The sequence below is a fragment of the Acyrthosiphon pisum genome, chromosome X (assembly GCF_005508785.2).
Source record: "Acyrthosiphon pisum isolate AL4f chromosome X, pea_aphid_22Mar2018_4r6ur, whole genome shotgun sequence".
Classification (NCBI taxonomy): Eukaryota; Metazoa; Arthropoda; class Insecta; order Hemiptera; family Aphididae; genus Acyrthosiphon; species Acyrthosiphon pisum.
In genome coordinates, this window is record NC_042493.1 from 25,677,210 (window position 1) to 25,696,481 (window position 19,272).

The following is a 19,272-nucleotide window of genomic DNA, read 5'->3' on the forward strand; positions in this document are numbered from 1 at the left end:
ACCAGTATAAGCTCTAACCATTATCGTAAACGCATATCTGCAAAATGAAACAATCATAATATTATAATATAGTGATTCGATATTTTTAGGCCATTCACATAAACTAGGTGTATGCAGGGCATAGAACAACCCTATTAAAATAAATTAGGGCAAATAGCTTAAGCCTTTTTATTGGGGATCTAGTACATAATATATTATATGCATCAACATTTGTGCACCCCAAAAATTTTTGCAAATTTAAACTAAATTCTAAAGAAATCATTTTTAATTAAGAATGTGATTAATATGTTGTGTCAATATTATTTATCTTTATCCAGCACGGACACATAGATTGTAGGTATCATAGGCGTGCGCACGGGGGCAGCAGAGGCAGCATATGCTGCCCCTGGACTTTATTTGGGGCTACCGGGGCCGGCAAATATTAAATAATGGGCCTCGGTAAAATTATATTTCCACAAATGATTTTTTTTTTTTTTTTGGTCAAGTATAGATATGAATATTTTATGATTATAGAATTTATCAGTAGGTATGAAACTAATAGACCTGTCTACTATAAAAAGAAATAACCATGATTTTTAATCGTAAATATTATTATCATATTTTATGGTCAACAAATCTAAAAACAAACTGGGTTTTTAACGTTATCGTAATATCGTACACTAATGTCTAATATGCCATGACGATGCTGGCCCGCCACAACATTAATGATAGACGATATTAAATAGCGATTAGCAATTACGTAATTGGACTATTGGAGTTGCACTCGCACATCTTAATATTTTTCGACGTGCGACGTGCTCATTGCGTGTCATGTCCGGTAAACGAAAGGGCGGAGCTGAAAAAGCCCGTGAAAAGAAAAGATTGTTGCTTTTGAATGCGAGCGATAAATGCGATAAACCATATGTTATTACTTTAATTATTATTTTTAAAATATATACCTACTTTATATTATTATTAATGTTTGTTTATTTTATCATATTATAAATAATATTATTAACTATAGGCTTGTGGAAAAGTACACCTTAAGTGGCTTAGTACCTTACTGTACAACTGTTTATCCAAATAAACAATACAACTTTAATTTTGATATCCAATAGCAAGAATAGTAAAACTATGGGCTGGGTTTAATAATGAATTTGAAGAATGGGCCGAATTAATCTCTTGCTGCCCCTGAAACCGGAGTCTGCGCACGCCTATGGTAGGTATATGAATACACACAGACGATAAAATAATCATTATAGTCTGTTGGTTGATATTAAAGACATTGATTTTAAAATATCAAAATAATATTATAGCTCAGTACAAAAAGTATTACGTATAAAAAAAAGTGTAATATTTAAAATGTTTAGGGCCCCCGTATGTCCAGCTCAAGCGCAGGAGCACTCATCTGGGCCTGCGCAGACTATATACTATTTGAAAACCACCGTTTTGAAGTTTCGCAAAAAAACAAACATTTTAGTCAATTTGACACGAGTTAAAAAAATGCACATAATATATATAAATCATAAACCACTATACAGACTGCACTGAGCTCCGCAATATAAAATCGTTGAGACACCCTGTATATAATAATATGTGTTTGTTATAATTTCGTTTCTTCGGCTGCTGCTATAGTCTAGCCGTTGTACTCGTAATGTGTGTATGTATATAATTGCGTTCGTCCGTGTGCTTGAATGCCGACGTGCAAGCGGGAAATGGCATTTTTTTCTTCTAAATCGTCAGGACCGATTTAGTCCAATTAGACTGCCGGTGCATTCACGTGTGCAACAACGGACGCGAGTCGTTTACGCGATAGAAAAATAAACTATAGAAACAAAAATGATATAAAACCCGTAATACAGTATACGGTGGCGTTGATTCGCTTCTAGGACGTGAGCTATATACGATGTCAATTATTATACGTATTATAATATTATGTACGTCATTCGGTCTTGCCCGGCGCCGTAGCGATTATTATAAGGTATGCTGTGTGATAGTCATTCCGCTTGGGCGAACGCACGCACTGCGACCATCCTCGTAATCGACACCATATATTCAATCTACAACATATAAACTATACAAGCATAAATAAAAGCAAATAGTAAATTAATTGGCTAAAATGCGAAATAGTATAGGCGTGCGCGAGTTCTCCCGTGCAAATTATTTATATTTTACGAAAATTAGCAAATTGCGTATTAAAGAGCAACCAGCTATAATAGCGTATATATTAAATATAAAATATCGTGCATAAATAGTATATGAATTCGAAATATTTTCTGACGTTTTTAGACCGCTTTTCAAAAGTTCAAATATTGAGAATGTCATGCGAGTCGCGCGTGTGTGTTGAACACAGTTCGTGTGGATTTAACTATATCGTTTCGAATAACTTCAGCCACTATGTTTTATTATTATTTCTGGAAATGCGGTTCATATTTGTATAGTTGGTGAGTCGTTCGAGGGAGGAATATGCTTTTGACGAGGTAAACAACTGTGGAAATGACTGACGAATGACGGTTTTAAATATTAAATTTCGAATTGCGTGTTAGTACTTAGTTATCACCGTGCCAAAGTCCAAGAAGTTCGATTGGGCACGATTCGTAAATAATATAAAATATATAACATTACTATATAACATTTCATTCAGTTCGTTCTGATATATTATAATATTTTATGCAAATTACTTTAGAAACGGTTCAACGAACGCTAATTTGTTTTTTATTATCATACTAAATAATAGGTAGGTAGGTATAACTAATATATAGGTACCAATATTATTAGCTATTTATTATGCGTGTCGTCAAAACTTTTTGGATTTTTTTTATGTGAATTATTAATGACAGTGATTTTCGTTTCGTTCGTAGACCAGACCCGATACCTATATTGTATCACATCGTCGAGTGGGCGAGTGTGTTCCTTCTAAAATATAGGTACATAATATTTTTACCACAAAGCATAAGAAAAACTCATACAAATGGAGCTTTGTTTGGAACTCCATAAAATTACAATATCTACCTAACATATTGTTTAATATAATTTGTATTATAATTTATAAAAAAGTTTTATAGAATAAATTTGTCATATTATAAAATAATAAAGATAACTATTGCAGTGAATGTTAGATAGTACCGACCTAACTACCTTACTTATATACTTATGTACCTAGTGAGTAGAATTTTGAAGTTAAAGAATGGAGGATGCAATTTATTACTATGCTGTGACTATTATATTTAGGTAATTACCTACTTAATTCTCTGAAATTAATTATACTGAGTTAAAATATAACAATGTCGGGAAAAATGCAATTGATATGTTTAGAGCGGACGATGCACCACTTTTATATTATCTAATATTAAATCGATGGAATCTTTTTAAATGGTTATTTTAGTCACTTAGCAGCCATCTATCACTTTTTAAAATACAATCGAGTGGTATAAATTATCAGTTTTTACTTACCACAATATGTATACCTATTTCATCATTTGCAAATTTGCTAAGTAAGTCATCAACATTTCATTTATTATTCATTTATTATAAAAATATTTAGTCAACATTTTAATATGCAATCATATAATGTAATATTATGTTATCATGAGAAGAAAATATTTATACAATATTATCAGTCAAATATTTATTATTCAAGCACTTCAAAATATTCACAAAATATTAATATTACCCAAATGCCGCGTGGGATAGGTGTGCTCGTTAGTCACAACCACCGCGGTTTTTGATGTATAATATTCAATATTATTTATTTGAGAATGATTCTCATCGGTACTTGATATACAAGTACCACAAGGTCATCAAAATGTCGCGTATAGCAAATGCGACGGGTATTCCGTATGAACAACTCGATTGAATCCCCACCGACTTTTTTTATGTAAAATGTGGATGACTATACGCTTACACCGGACTAACAGACACTATAAATTATCATAAACGTTTAAAAAGTGTATATAAAACGTAAACGTCTATGTACATCTAACGGAATGTCGTTCACGAGGTCTAGCTCATGAAAAAATCGACTGCGAATAAAAAAAAATTCGATAAAACCATTGCCGCCCTCGTGACGATCGGCCAAAGGTCGCTGCGGCGGGATTAAAAGTTCTGGCGTCGTCGCGCCTGTCCATTTCCCGCGTTTTAAGTTGTACCGGCGGGCCAAACATAAACGCTCTCGTTGTCGTAATAATAACGTCGTACGGTTATAATTAGTCTCCGGGCTTCGTTGCTCGTTTTTTCTTCTTTTCCCTAATGTTTTATTCCAATTGTAATTCGTGTTACCTACCATTCATTTCAGGTACATTGCAACAATTTCGAATGGCAATTTGTTTGGGTATTTTTTACTTTTAATTTTCGAATCTGTATAAAAGAAATTGGGGGTCACCAAATCGCAAGATAATAACTCGTAATTTAACTTGACCTGTAATAATTTCAGTGTCTAAATTGCTATCGTCACCATGGTGAAAGGAAAATAGTGAAAAACAATGAGTAATATATACGTCATTATGCGTATAACGACTAAAAATAGCAAAAATGTATTCGTTCCTCGCTGTAATTTTAAATTTATTTACTCAATTAGAGTACCATTGATTTATTTGGAAAATAATGCTAAACGGTTGGTATCACTATTGTATTTAAAAACACCTTAAATTACCGGCCGATCTCTATGTTGAGTAGTTTTTCAAAAAATTTTGAAAAAATAATTAAAGCTTGTTTGATAGATTATCTAGAGAAAAACAATTTTCTTTCTAAGAACCAATATGGATTCAGACCTAATAGAAGTACCGAAGATGCGTTATACACTGTGACATAATTTTTATCTAACGCACTCGATAAAGGTGATAAAGCATTAGCCATATTTTTAGATTTAGCGAAAGCTTTTGATACCGTAGATCACAGTATATTATTTAAAGTTTTCAGTAGTTATGGTATAAAGATATTTGTTTAAACTGGTTTAAAAGTTATCTTAATAAGAGGAAACAAATTACAAATATAAATGGGTTCTTAGGGCAGGAAAGTGAAGTTGTATATATGGTGTACCTCGGGGAAGTATTCTTGGTCCAATTTTATTTATTATGTATATAAATGTCGACGGTAAAATAGTTGTATATGCGGATGATACCTGTTTGTTAGTATCTGGGTCAAATTGGGAAAATATAAGACAAAAAACGGAAATAAATTTTAAGAAAGTGATTAAGTGGTTAAATACCAAAAAACTGTCTTTGAATTTTAACAAAACAATGTTTATGGTTTTTTCAATACAAAATATTTTACCACCTTTTGAAGAATTTTCTTTTCATGAATGTTCAAATGCATCAACTGCATGTAACTGCCCAAAAATCAATATAGTCAAAAGAATAAAATATTTAGGATTAATATTCGACTGTAACCTCAAATGGAACTTTCATATAAATAGTTTGTTAGTAAAATTGCGTTACTTAATGTTTAAATTTCATAAATTAAAATATTTAATTTCTTCACATACTATGAGGATAGTTTATCTTTCTTTATACCAATCTATATTACTATATGGTATGGTAATTTGGGGTGGTGCCTCTAAAAATGTTCTACAACCATAAAGGGTACAACAAAACAGTATAGTTCGTATATGTTTGAGAAAGAAAAATCTCATTGGGTCTTCCTTTTCAAACTATAAAGAGTTTAATGTGCTTCCGATCGAATTACTGTACAAAAAAACCGCTATAATGTTTGTCTATAAAAAATATAGCTTTTTCTTTATCAAACAGAATAACAAGCCAATCGGGGAAGATAGATTATATAATATTAAAGTGCTATTTACAAATACAAGTTTTGGTCAAAAATGTATTAATTATCTGGGTCCTATCATAATATTTAACGCTCTGTCGATTGATATAAAAAGAAATATTTTTAACGATGCAATTAACATTAAAAAATATGTAGACGATGTCATATTTAGTCAACTGATAGTCTTTGTTTATTTTAAGTGAAGTATTAATATAGGGTATTTTTTTGTTTTTTATTATACAGTGTTTGTTATTTTTTTTATTTTTATTTTTTTGTTCTGTTATTCGAATTAAAATACTAGAAAATGATGTTTACTGTTACTCCCTACACCACCACAAGCTTAGCTTAAAGGTGTAGGTAATTTTTTTTTTATTATTTCTAAATACTATGTACAATTTGTGTTTTTCAAATAATAATAAAAATCTTTCAACAACAACAACATTCAACTGAGTGAATAATGTGTAAATTAAAAGAAAAAAAAATTGGCCTAGATATTATATTCATTAACGTTTCGTCGAAAAATCCACTATCTTTTAGTTTTTTCATTATTTTCAACGTTTCGTGAGTTTTTAAAACGTTTTTCTAGAATCAGAAATAAATTGACTGACATCCTACGACAGAGTATATCCTCAGGTATTTTGAGGTTGATTTATGATGACAGATTTTTGGAGAAGCTTGTTAATTTTTTTTTTTTGTACTTTACGCATTGTACTTATAAACATTTCAAAAGTGAAATTTCTGGAACATTACCAAGCAAAACTTGAGCGGAAGAAATAATTGCAATGTATTCATTCGACCTCCGTGAAAAACAGTGCCGTACATTTGTCCATCATTAGCGCAATGGCACCCTTATTTAACATATGAGTAGAAATCTGATACAAGGGAGACTAAGGTTTTACATCAATTTAAACCTCTATGGCTTTACCAGAAAAAAAACTATAAATCTCTTTTAATTTAACGTCCCTAAAATTTAAAACTTGCCTCTTTTGACCAGTAGAGTGGTCTCCCCGCCCACTTGGGTCTGACTAATATGTCTAAATATTAAAATTAGTTATGTACGGCAATAATATTACGAATAGTATGATAATATTGTTAAGTTTTAAAATATTATAACGAGAAAAAACGTAGTTAAAAATACGCTTGCTAGACAATCTTCAGAAAGAGATGAAGAACATTTTTTTCACATATTTTTTGTCCCATGATGCTAAATTCACTCCTTCCCTCCACTCCCGAAGTTTTATTGAGACCACAACTGCTTTTGACACCCTCACTCCTAACTGAGCACGGTTTTGCGCCCACATTGCGGTAGGTACATAACAAGTGTGTCAAACCGCCATGTACTATTACTGTAGACTTGTGTAATAATATATAATAGCAAAAAAAAAATCAGCAAACACCTCGGTGGTCTGGTAGATCGGTGTCTCCGTACAATGAAATATTATAATTATATTGTTCTATTATTATTTCGTGACCGAAAACTTTCGAAGTGAAAATAAAACTCGAGCGTATACATCACACACACACTCCTACACACACAAACATACACAAATATACACACAAACATACACAAATACCGTGCTCGAGACGGCTCGGCATAATGACGATAATATATTATTATTATTATGTGTACACGCGGTGCGTCGTCGTCGTCGTCGTTAATAATTGGCGGCGATCGCGACACCTCCTAATTGGACGAGCTCGCCAACACCGAGGCCGCCGCACCAGCACCAGCAGTCGTCGCGCCGTTCGTTTTATATTATTATTATTATTATTATTATTATATTTATATAAACGTCTCTCGACGGTTTCGTCGCGTTGACGACGTGCAAAACTTCCGACGTCAACGTAGTGTAATGTGTGCGTGTGTGTTGTAAGCGTTATATATATTATTATGTGCTCGAGCGCGGCGTCGGAGAGGATATAATATAATAATATTATGTAGTCGTAATAGGTATATACGCGGGAGCGGTGGTGGATGGCAGTCGACGAGTGGGGAAAAAAAACCGCACACACGCACACTCCGCGCCAACCCATCAATCGTGCGTATATGATATATACACGCGGCATACCTAAATATATATATACATGTGTGTGTGTGTGTGTGTGTGTGTGTGTACAGTAATACGACTATGCGTGTGTTCCGACGCGGAGAGAGCGAAAGAAGTGTATGTGTAGAGAGAAAAAGAAATAGAAAAAAAAACGTTTGACAATTTGCGTGGCGAGGACGTGACTAATGGTGTGCGAGGGAAAAGACGAAAGGTCAAAAAACGCGATGCGCGCTCGTAATATATATACGTTAGGTATGTGTATAGGTATTAAACGCGCGTGCATTTGTGATTATACAGGGTGAGCGCGGGAAAGCGAAAATAAACGCAACGGTCTATGACGATCGAGTTATATATATTATTATTATTAAGTTGTCGAAGTGATTTCCTGTTCGGTTTTCCGATTTTCACCCATTTGTTAGTCGAGCATTCGCTCTAGTCCCACGTTCTGGAATTCCTTGACACGTCCTGCTGCAGGGCTATGCGAATTCAACGATTTAACGTACCCATGAATTTAACTAAGAATTTAGAATTATCTGGAAGTACATATTTGATTCAACGCGAAATAATATTTTTGTATATTTCTAACGTACATATCTATATATATAGGAAAAAATAATGGATGTGGAGTTTAATACCAATGTTTAGAATATTTTCAGAGTATGTGTTATCCTGATATAATATGCTTATCAATTATAATTATTTTTCATAAATTCTTTCAAAAAATAATTTTTTGATTCAATATACCTGTCTATTTATATTTTTTTCATTTTACAAATATGTTCAAATTAATTTCTATTATTTTACGCATATGATTTATTGGCATTTTTTAAGCCATAATATAATATAATCATAATATTTTGAATTTATTTTGCAATATTTATTTTATATTTAAGCTGAGGAATTTTGTATTTACGTAGGTATCTAAATCTATATTCTATATATATATATATAATATCAAAAACATATCATTATCATAGCGGGTAAAAGCAATTAAAAAAATATATATTTTGCTTGTTTTTTGCATAATATAATAATTAATACTATATAACAAAAATGAACTATACTATTAAAGAGATTTTTTTGCCATAATATGCAATTAATTTTTGTATGAATATTTTAACGAATTGTTCGTCGTTAATATCCTAACTCTATAATTATGAACCAACCTAAATATAACCACTTATAATAATATATCATTTGTGTAAAGAGAGCTAATTTTCCATCGGGGTGATGGGGAACGGATAGTGTAAAAGTTGTGTATATTATTTTAGATAGTGCAGGGATATATATTTTAAGTTTAACAAGAAATCAAAAACAAACTAACCCTAAACTGTATACGAAAAATTAAAATAGTATAAGTTTTTTTAAATCGCTAATTAAATTATTTTAACATATTATTGCTGTAAAATATTTAGTACTTTCAAAACTACACCGTTTATATTTTCTAAAACATGTTAAAATATTTATGCATAACAAACAACAATTTAATATTATTTAAATTGTAGTTGTAAGTTGCATTACAAAGTAAAATGCGTGTGTGGCCGTTTATTGTTTAAGTTGTTTTGAATGAGTATGTTTTTGACTAATTAGATAGACTATATTAGGTATATAGTATAACAATGAAGTATAAAATCGTCGATGTATCATATTATATAACATAATAACAACGACCATTTTGAATTTTTATCTAAATAAATTGTCACATCATTTGACTGAGAAATAAAAAAACTCTAAATTAGTCAGGTTTTTGGCACGGTATAATGTATAAATGTATGATGTAGGTATCTATATAAATTATAAATTGTAATGATTCGGTAACCGTGGACATACCTAGTATACCTACAGAACTTACCTACCTTGGAGCTATCATGATTATTGATTATACACAGTAAGTATAATATATTTATGGCTCGACTGGGTATCATATATTTTAAGTAAATATTTCTATACCTACATATGTGACTATACATTTGTAGCAAAATACATATTTTTAGTCCAGTTAAAGACTAAGATCTCGTGACAGAAAGTTTAGGTTATAATGTCATATGAACAAATTCAATTTTTAAACTTCTATTTTGCATTGTATTGATATTTTTATCTTTTAACTCATATTTTTGCTGTTTCAGATCATTTTTTTGGTTTTTATTGCATTTTTATGAATTTTAAATTTATATTTAAGGTCTTATAGTGCATTTAATTTACATCCCTAAATATATAATTTATTAATAACTACAATAGACTGCGATGATTAGAGAAGAAAGCGAAAAATTGGCCTTTATCAGGCGAGAGACTTTTGTTTTAAGAATGCGCATAAAAAAGTTGGTGTATTGATGTGTATGAAAAAACTTGATGAAGTAATTAATAGATTTTTTTTTTTTCTTTATTATTATTACATACACAATCTGTACCTCGTGGGTACAATAAGAGTATTAGCTAAAATATAAAAACAAAGTACATGAATATCTTGATAAAAGCAGCCACCCATTGATGACACTTATAAATTGAAGTTATACATTAAGTTTTCTCATAGATACATCATAATTAATAGATTTTGAAAAAAAAATAGGATATTTGGGTTTATTGTGTAATTTTTAAAAAAAAGTACTGAAGATACATAAATATTTTTTTATAATCTAAACATTAAATTCACTTGTTATTAAACTATAATATAGGTAGTATACCTACGTACTTATAAGTTATAATGATTTATTAGTATTATGAAGTTCAGATCCTTTGAAAAACAATACTTGTCCAGACTCTATATAATAAATGCCATAACACTAATTTATTAATATGTAGCTGGAATATGCACATTGGTGAAATACGAGATTTATTTTTCTTTAAAAATAAATAGTGATGTGAATTACACAAATTATTGCTATGTATTCAAATGGTATAAAATACAAAAATAAAAATAAAAATAAAAATAAAAATAAAAATACCATATTTTTACATCATTTCATCTGTAGACTGCGGCAGGCAAACTATATAACTTAATAATAAATAACATGCGTGTGTATAAATAACACGCGGTTGTGCTATGTTCAGGTAGGCACTCGTATATCATCACTTCGGTCGTCGTCGCGTTGTCTATCAAATTTATAATATACGATCAACCACGCACACAAATTGAGTATGATAAAGTATAATTTTTGTATAGGTAGGTACTATACATTTTAATATGGAAATTAAGAGAAAGCACTTATTGAAAAAATTGCATCATGTGAGGGCATTTGAAAAAATGGCACCTCCCCCTAATTATAATTTTTAAGTAAGCCTCCGAGCCGCACACGATGCGTATTACAAGTACAAAGTATTTTACAATATAATATGGCGTGTCTGCACCACCACTGAAGTACCTATTATAATCTATTTTATAATTGCCAACAAACGTAATATATTATAATATATAGGACGAGAATGAATTTACTGGTATAAATAATATGTAATGTACGACGAACGTAATAATTTTATTATTATGGTGTGCGGCCGTTCATACTGGCGAGTCGCGACATAATAATTAAATCATTATAATATTATGTAGGTACCTATAATATTATGTGTAATATTATGTATAATATACTTAGGTACAGAGTACCTACCTACTACAGGCTATTATACCTATATTATATGGGACGAACAACGTTGAAAGGCACACTATTATATTATACTCTACGCGTAAAAAAGTGTTTTAAATTTTTTTTTATTACTTTCTAAAACGTTTTAGAATTTAATAATTGTTCTCTGGCCGTTAAAAAAAATCGTAAATTATGAAGTCTGCCGCCAAATTACTATATATAACAATGTATACATAGTATAGATATACTTATTGTCTTATTCTACTTGGCCAGTGAGCTTCTAGTACTTAAAAATCTGAAAAATGTATTACATTTTGATTATTTGAAATAAAAAATATGCCATATAAAGAAAAAATATGTAAAATAAAGAGTTTAAATATAACTTATTCTTCATTTATGATTTATGAAACATATTTCTAAGTCACACACATTGTATAGCGATTTATTTTTAGACAAATATTAAAAAACTAGATTAGTTCAGCCCTACTTGTTATAGGTAATAACTAATAAGTTAAACCTAATAGGTAATATAGACGCGTGATATATGAATATAATATATATACATGACTAACAGGAGGAAGTGTGTTACACAACGTGTCTTCATCGTGGTGTTATTTCTATGGAAATCTCATATATAATTAATAGTCTGGAAGACACGACGCCATAGCGACAGGCCATAAATTTATTTTCAGGGGGAAACGCATAAAATAAAAATGGTCAATGAGGGGGTGAACACGAAAATATGGTCGTCCCCGCACCATATCGTCGTGCAGTAATATCCCCAAATATTCCCCACTACCTATTATATTAATATTTTTTAGTCAACGGAACGATATCTATTATTAGGGTCCTCGATCCGATTACTTTCAAAATCGACTTTTAAATGCCATCATATATAACAATAGATCCTATGTCGTCAATAATTGTCATCAATCATAATCTAATATTAAAGAACCACTAAATACTTAGGGTTTTGTATTTGTAAATTATTATCTATTAGTCCAGGGGTGGGATGATTTTTGTTTTTTATATGTTTCACAACCAAACACAATTTATATTTTACTAGTTAGTAGTTAGTTAGTTAGTTAGTAGCATAACCCTACTTAGCCCGCGAAAAAATAAAAAGCTAAATTATATGGCGTATTTCAGTTCACGTCAGTTCAGTTTACGAACAAATCGGCGTCGACTTGTCTTGCTTTGTGAATTAATTCGACTGAGATAATATAGTCTATTTGTTACCACTCTGTAATAAAACTGTTTGTATTTCTATTAAATCATCATAAAACATATATTGTCAGTTATGACGTGTTCAGCTCTGATAGTAACTCTCCATTTCATAATCTTGGACACGCCATAGTTTCATTTACTCGATTTATAGTTATTATTATTACGATAATTACCGCAAATTGTAATTCATAGTATAGTATTATAATTGTAATTTGCAGTTGCATAAGATAAGATTATAAGAACGTGTGGTTCTATAACATGTTTTTAAATTTATGTCAATATTTTCCAGTACCAACGCCTTACTAAAAATATTCATTGCTGATCACTGAGCTGAACTATCAGAAAAGTATAGTATACTTATACGCAGTAGTTTATATTATATTATGTAGAGATCTTGAAAAAAACGTTACCACAAGGCCCTTCATTGGAAGTTAAGTGGCGATATATAACCCACCTTTTACAATTCGCAACTTTATACAGCATTATAGGTACGTAAAATGTCATCTAATAACATGTGCGTATCGGTCAATTTCCCAACGATACGCCTGCAGCTGGTCCATTGTCTGATACACAATATAATAACTATAATTAGTAATTAATAATTATTATATAAATAATAATAACATACTATACAGATAATAATTAGGTTGTATAATAATATTGTACTTAATGTAAGCCCCCTTGAAGTGTTCACCAATCGTGTATATTGCACTCACACAAAAAGATAATACATAGAAATAAAATGATGATACATTAAATGTTTATTTTTTGTCAACATGGTTGAAATACCAGAGTACCTATACATAAACGTATATTAAAGTAATAAGTACCTACTAACATACTATTGTAAATAGTCCTACAGCCTGTAGGATATACAATATATTATGGTTACAGGCTTTCGTGATGGTCGAGGATCATGCCCTCGCGTGTTTCCAAACACCACACAAATACAATTGCGACCTATCGAAATGTAAACATAGATATAGATATATTATAAGTTCCATTCAGAGGAAATAAAAACGATACCCCTTGAATGGGATCGGCCAATCTCCGCCTATATGCAATAATACAGGGTGTCTCGTGTGTACATCTGGAGTCGCTGAAAATGTAAATAACAAATAGAATGAGGCAATGAGCAGTTATAAAATTCATCTGAATAGACACATCCTGTACACATAATGCAGTCCAAAAATGTCGTCGTCGCGCGTGATGCACTCAAAACCGGTCATCGTCGTATGGCGGCGGCAAACTAAATTTTGTCCGCCTCGTCGCGCCCGGACGACTTGTCGTGATGTGGAGTGGTTGTTGGCTCAATCGGTGGGGGCGAGGGAAAACCGTTAAAGGATTCCCTCCCGGTGGGAGGAGAGAGACGTGGTGAAAATAGTTCATTTTATATCGTCGGCCGTTTATAAAATAATAAAATATGCACAACCGGTTCACGCGTGGATCGTGTATTCGGATTCTGCGAGGAAAGCATATTGCGATGTTTTATTTAATTTTATTTTAAATGTTTCCCGTAAACATTGTTTGCGAAGTGTATTTTACCCAAACTAACGGAACGGGAAACTTATCTCATTTGTCACTCGTTAGCAATCATGCTGGGTAGCAATACAAGTGGAAATTTGAAACGAGGTAGGCATATATGTATTAGCTATTAGGTAATCCGATGTACATTCATATTCATAACTGCCGATAACTGCATATACTATATACCCCTGAATAACGTATCGATGAATGTGCAAGCAAGCTCGGCAGTCGACTGTAACCCGAATTTTACCGTGGCAGCATGCAAACATCGTTATCAAATTTTGTGAAAACACTTCGAGAAAAGATTAAGGCACCTTTGCAGCAACTAATACCCAAATCTCGTACGGGTTTTCATAATAATATTCTATATTTTATTATCGACCTATATCATATTATTATTTTCGTAACTCCATCGTGTGTAATGTGTATAGTCTGTACTAATAATTATAGGCATAATTAGGGTTCGGATGCGTCGATCACAACATGTATTTTAATCCGTGTCTGGAATGTTCTATACTTTTACTGTATCTAAGTTTATATAATATAATACAAACATATATAACTCATTTATGACGATTGTACGAGTCGTTTTTATAACTTTCAATTATTGAGGTTTTGGATATTTTTCGTCGTTGGCACATAACTTTCGTTGTGCTCAATTTTGTATATAGGTATAGTTTTTAAAAACCTTAGATCATTTAAAAACTGAACAAAATAATGTGTTACATATCAAAACTCGTTATTTTTTTTTACATTAAAACCATTAGATCCATCATATTAGGTATGTGAGAGGAAACTACAAACTCATTTGTACACATAGGTAATAATATGATATTATAAACAACGAAATCCCATGATATATCAAATAAAAACAATATTTAAAATAATATAATTAATTTATATTTTAATTAAATCATAAAAAAGTTAAGTTTGATCACTATATTTACGATGCAGGACGGTAACAAGTACGTGAAGAGAAAAACGTTAAATAAATAAAATAAACTACCTACTAAACTAAATAATATTTCATTTTGTAAATTCAGTAAATAGTAAAAATTGAAATAATTATTTTGATAATTTTAACGAAAATTGTATAGCTATAGTCTATAAATTAATAATTGCGATCGAGTTGTCTAGACCCGCCTGAACATGTTACAAAATATGTTTTACATAAAAGTCCTATAAATAATGGTGAAGGGAAAATATGTTATAAGAGTTAACTATAATTAAAAATATAACACTTACGTATTTAATATAATATAATGCATTCCATTTTTTGTATAAATCTTTTGAATTAGGTACTGAAACTTAAAGGTATAATACTGCACTCTGTATTATAGACCATTATTATTATTTAATGTAGGTACCTGGAAATGTGCCCAAACTATTTTTAAAAAAAGGGTAACTATTGTTCATAATACAAACCAATTGTGCACAAACGAGTCGTAAAATTGAAAGGAGTACCTAAATGAGTTATTGTATTTTATAGGTATAGGTGAATGTGCGCAAAGTGGTTGTAGCCCATATATGTGGGCGATTTGTTATCGGTACAAATGTAATATGACAGCGGGGCGTTAGGGTTAAAATGGTTTTCTTGAATTTTTCGCGCGTCTTCGAGTCGTTATATTATTATAATATACAACTAATTGTCATTATATGCAACGCGCGTTTTCCGAGGTTTTTCGGAGAATATTGACTTCCGGCCCCCCGGACGGGTACCTACTTATACGTAATATTAATAATGTCGTTCTTGTGTGACGTTCGCATAACGCGCGTATGTGTTTGTAAGTGTTTATATATATCATATATTATAAGTGTTAGTGTGTGTGTGTGTGTGTGCGCGCGCTCGCGGTGGGCGCGAGATCGGCAGCGGCCACACACCGCGCCAGGGGTGCCAACTCGGGGTAATTTATTGCCCCCGGGCCACCGCATTCCAACACCACCGCCACCGCCGACGACGCGACAGGCAATGCAGCGAGAGAGCGAGAGAGAGAGAGAGCGTCAAAAACTGTTAAAAGACGTACGCGTCAAGTCGACGCCGCGCCGTCCGGCTACCGGTAACGAGCGCGCACGCGAGCAATCCCGTCCTCGACCCCTCCTCACTCTAGCCCTCCACTGGAAAAAAGGAGGCCTACATACGATTTATGATTTATTATTTTTTTTACCGAATCACATGCGTCACAATATTGTGGACAGAGCACAGAATAAACATTCACTGTAATACTTTTCATGAGACATGAAAAACGTTCTATTCCTGTATATCAAACCGTAATGGATTTTTAATTTTTTACAGATTAGACAAAAATTGAATATTTTGATAATTAACACTATGTGTAGAACATATTTTATTCTTTGGTATAATATATAACGTATAATGATCAAAAAATTGCCTTATTCTCTCTTTTACCTCGCACACGACATTAGAAAATATAATTGTGATTATAATATTATGCAATGTTTACTATAGGTAAACACATTACGCGTTTCTAAAAGTTGGCGTTGTAGTTATGCGAGCAGTGGAGATTGGAATACTGAGTATGAGTCTGTAATTAAAATATTAAGTGCTTTTATATAAACATTAAACATACGTGCCAAATATCAGTTTTCGTCATTTCCTTCGTATTGCATGTGCCGCATCACAATATAAACTTACTTAAACCTTACGGTGGGCCCCCATACATTCTAAAACAATTAAAAGTTCTTTTAATTGTTAGGTTAGGTTACAAATTTTCCTTTTTTACTTGAAAAATGTTCCCCCGTTCTTGTATCTACTCTTCAAAATATTAATTTTGGTATGGCACTAATATCAAATTTAAATAATATACTATGTCAAATAAATTGATTATACCACGTTTTAGCTAATCCAAGTCAAGTTTATCTGACAATTAATAGGACATATAAGATTTTGTCTTCAGTGACAGGGGCGGTTCCAAGAGGGGAGGGGCTAGGGGCCGCGACCCCCAAGCTGTATTTCTAAAAATCATTATACTGTTAAAAACAAAATTACAAAAAAAATCATCGGAATTTTCTTAAAATTATGACTCCCCCCCCCCCCTAACCGTGTGTCTGAAGCCGCCCCTGTTCAGTGGGGATGCGTGTATTTATTAATTGATGCTTTACCCCATTCACCTCCAAGCCATCATAAAACTTCGGCAGCAACCATACTATATTATAACAGAAATCTGTGCTAATACTATTCATCATTTACGATAAACAGGTGGCAACGAGATAGAATATTGCCTAAATATTGCCCCTTATCAAAAAGACACGATAGCAAGGCCCATAACAAAAAATTATAATATAAGCACACATATTTTTTAACCTGCACGTATAGAGATTAAAATTTTTTTTTGGTAAATAATTTCGCTAAAATATTACTTATTACAAATATATGAGGCACTTACAATGACATTCTTGTTTTATTTTATTAGATACCTATATTATGCATAGTCATATAGTCATTAACATCTATATCACAAGATCCAACGTTCAAATGTACGGGTTTTACTCATCAATAGCTTAATTTGGCATAATTTTGATAATAAGCAAACACATTTAGTCTATATTAACTTTTCTTTATTGTTCGGCTAGTTGGGCTATGGCTATTATATCTATACTTTACCTATGGTAATTATTCATAATATATAAAGTGTAAATGTTTAGAATATTCAAAGTTTTATTTTCTCAAAATAACAACATAGTATTAAATACTATTATTGTTATTTGACATTCGTCAACTCTGTTTTTTCTGCATCATAAAAAAGGTTAGCGGGGTATCCATCCACCCATATCACTCCTCCCCCCACCATAAATACGCTACTGCACGCCTAACACTAATATAAATTGTTTAGCTCATCTACGATGACGATGTCGTCACGTTAAATTTAATTTCTTGAAAGCGTTCCAGGCTGCCGCGCGCGTTTAAGCGATATGTATAAGAGTATCACTTTGACGCATAACTTTCATGGACCAAAACGGTGAAATTAACTGCACAAACGATTTGAACAACAACGTAATTGCTTATATATATAACCACAAAACGCTTTTTCTCGATCATCGGACACCAAGAACCACGGCTTTCCCATAATATCGTGATCCTTTGCATGTTACATTAACGTAGTTGATACGAAAAAACCTCCTATCTACTACAACCAGGTTTTTCAAGACATACAAAAAAGTTTGGAAAAACAAATTGTCAATGATTCACAGAAACGAATTTTAAAATTTTATAAAGCTATATCAAATTATATTTTGTAAACAATTGAAGTACAAATTTAATATTTTTGGAAATATTGTATAAATTACCACATTGAATGTTTTATTTTATAGCTTATGTTTTATCAAAACTAATGTAGAGTTTTTTTTTATGATAGAGGTGCTGTGTCAAATTATAAAGTTTTGATCAAAATAGAAGGTATTTTATAATAGACAACAAAAAAATCAAAATCTCAAAATTTGACACCTTGGAAATTTGTTCGTGTTAACTGACAACGGTGCTATAATATCATGTATTATCATTGCACAAAAATATTTTATATCATTTTATTTTAATAGTTTATTTAAGTTAACCCTCCCCCCCCATCCTGGACTTCAAAGGGGGGAGGGACAATGATAACTTTGCCCCCTCCATAGTAAAATGCCAGCAGAGGAATGGCAAATGCTGAAATTCCGCCTTTTCCCACTACAACTATCATACGCCACTGGCACGTGTATAATAATATATAAGATTTATTATAATATAAGATTCGTATATTATTATGATAATACTGTACGGTCGATTCCCGAGGCTCGATAAATTACGTCTTTTTCGGTGATCCGCCGATCGACAAGAACACGCAATTTGAATACAATGTACACTTGCAGTATATAAATATATAGTAATGACCCATCACCTCGTCGAGGCCCAGCCCCTTCGTCGCCTCTATGATATTATTACTGTACATAAACTATTATAATCTGCGTTCTCGCCTCGGCCCGCCTCTTAAATATAATATAAAATTATTATTATTATCATCATTATAATATTATCTCTGACCACCACGACGACGCGTTCGAACGACTCTGCGACGGGCATTCTAAAATAATAAGTATAATTATTATTATACTGTATACTATTATAGTGATATTATAATATAATTATTTTTTTATTT

At 31.8% G+C, this 19,272-nt stretch overlaps 1 protein-coding gene across 1 annotated transcript in view; it reads left to right on the forward strand.

Annotated features, from left to right (window-relative positions):
- LOC100167986 (T-box transcription factor TBX20-like) overlaps positions 1-19,272 on the forward strand; it is a 68,064-nt gene that overhangs the window by 24,747 nt on the left and 24,045 nt on the right. The window lies entirely within an intron of this gene.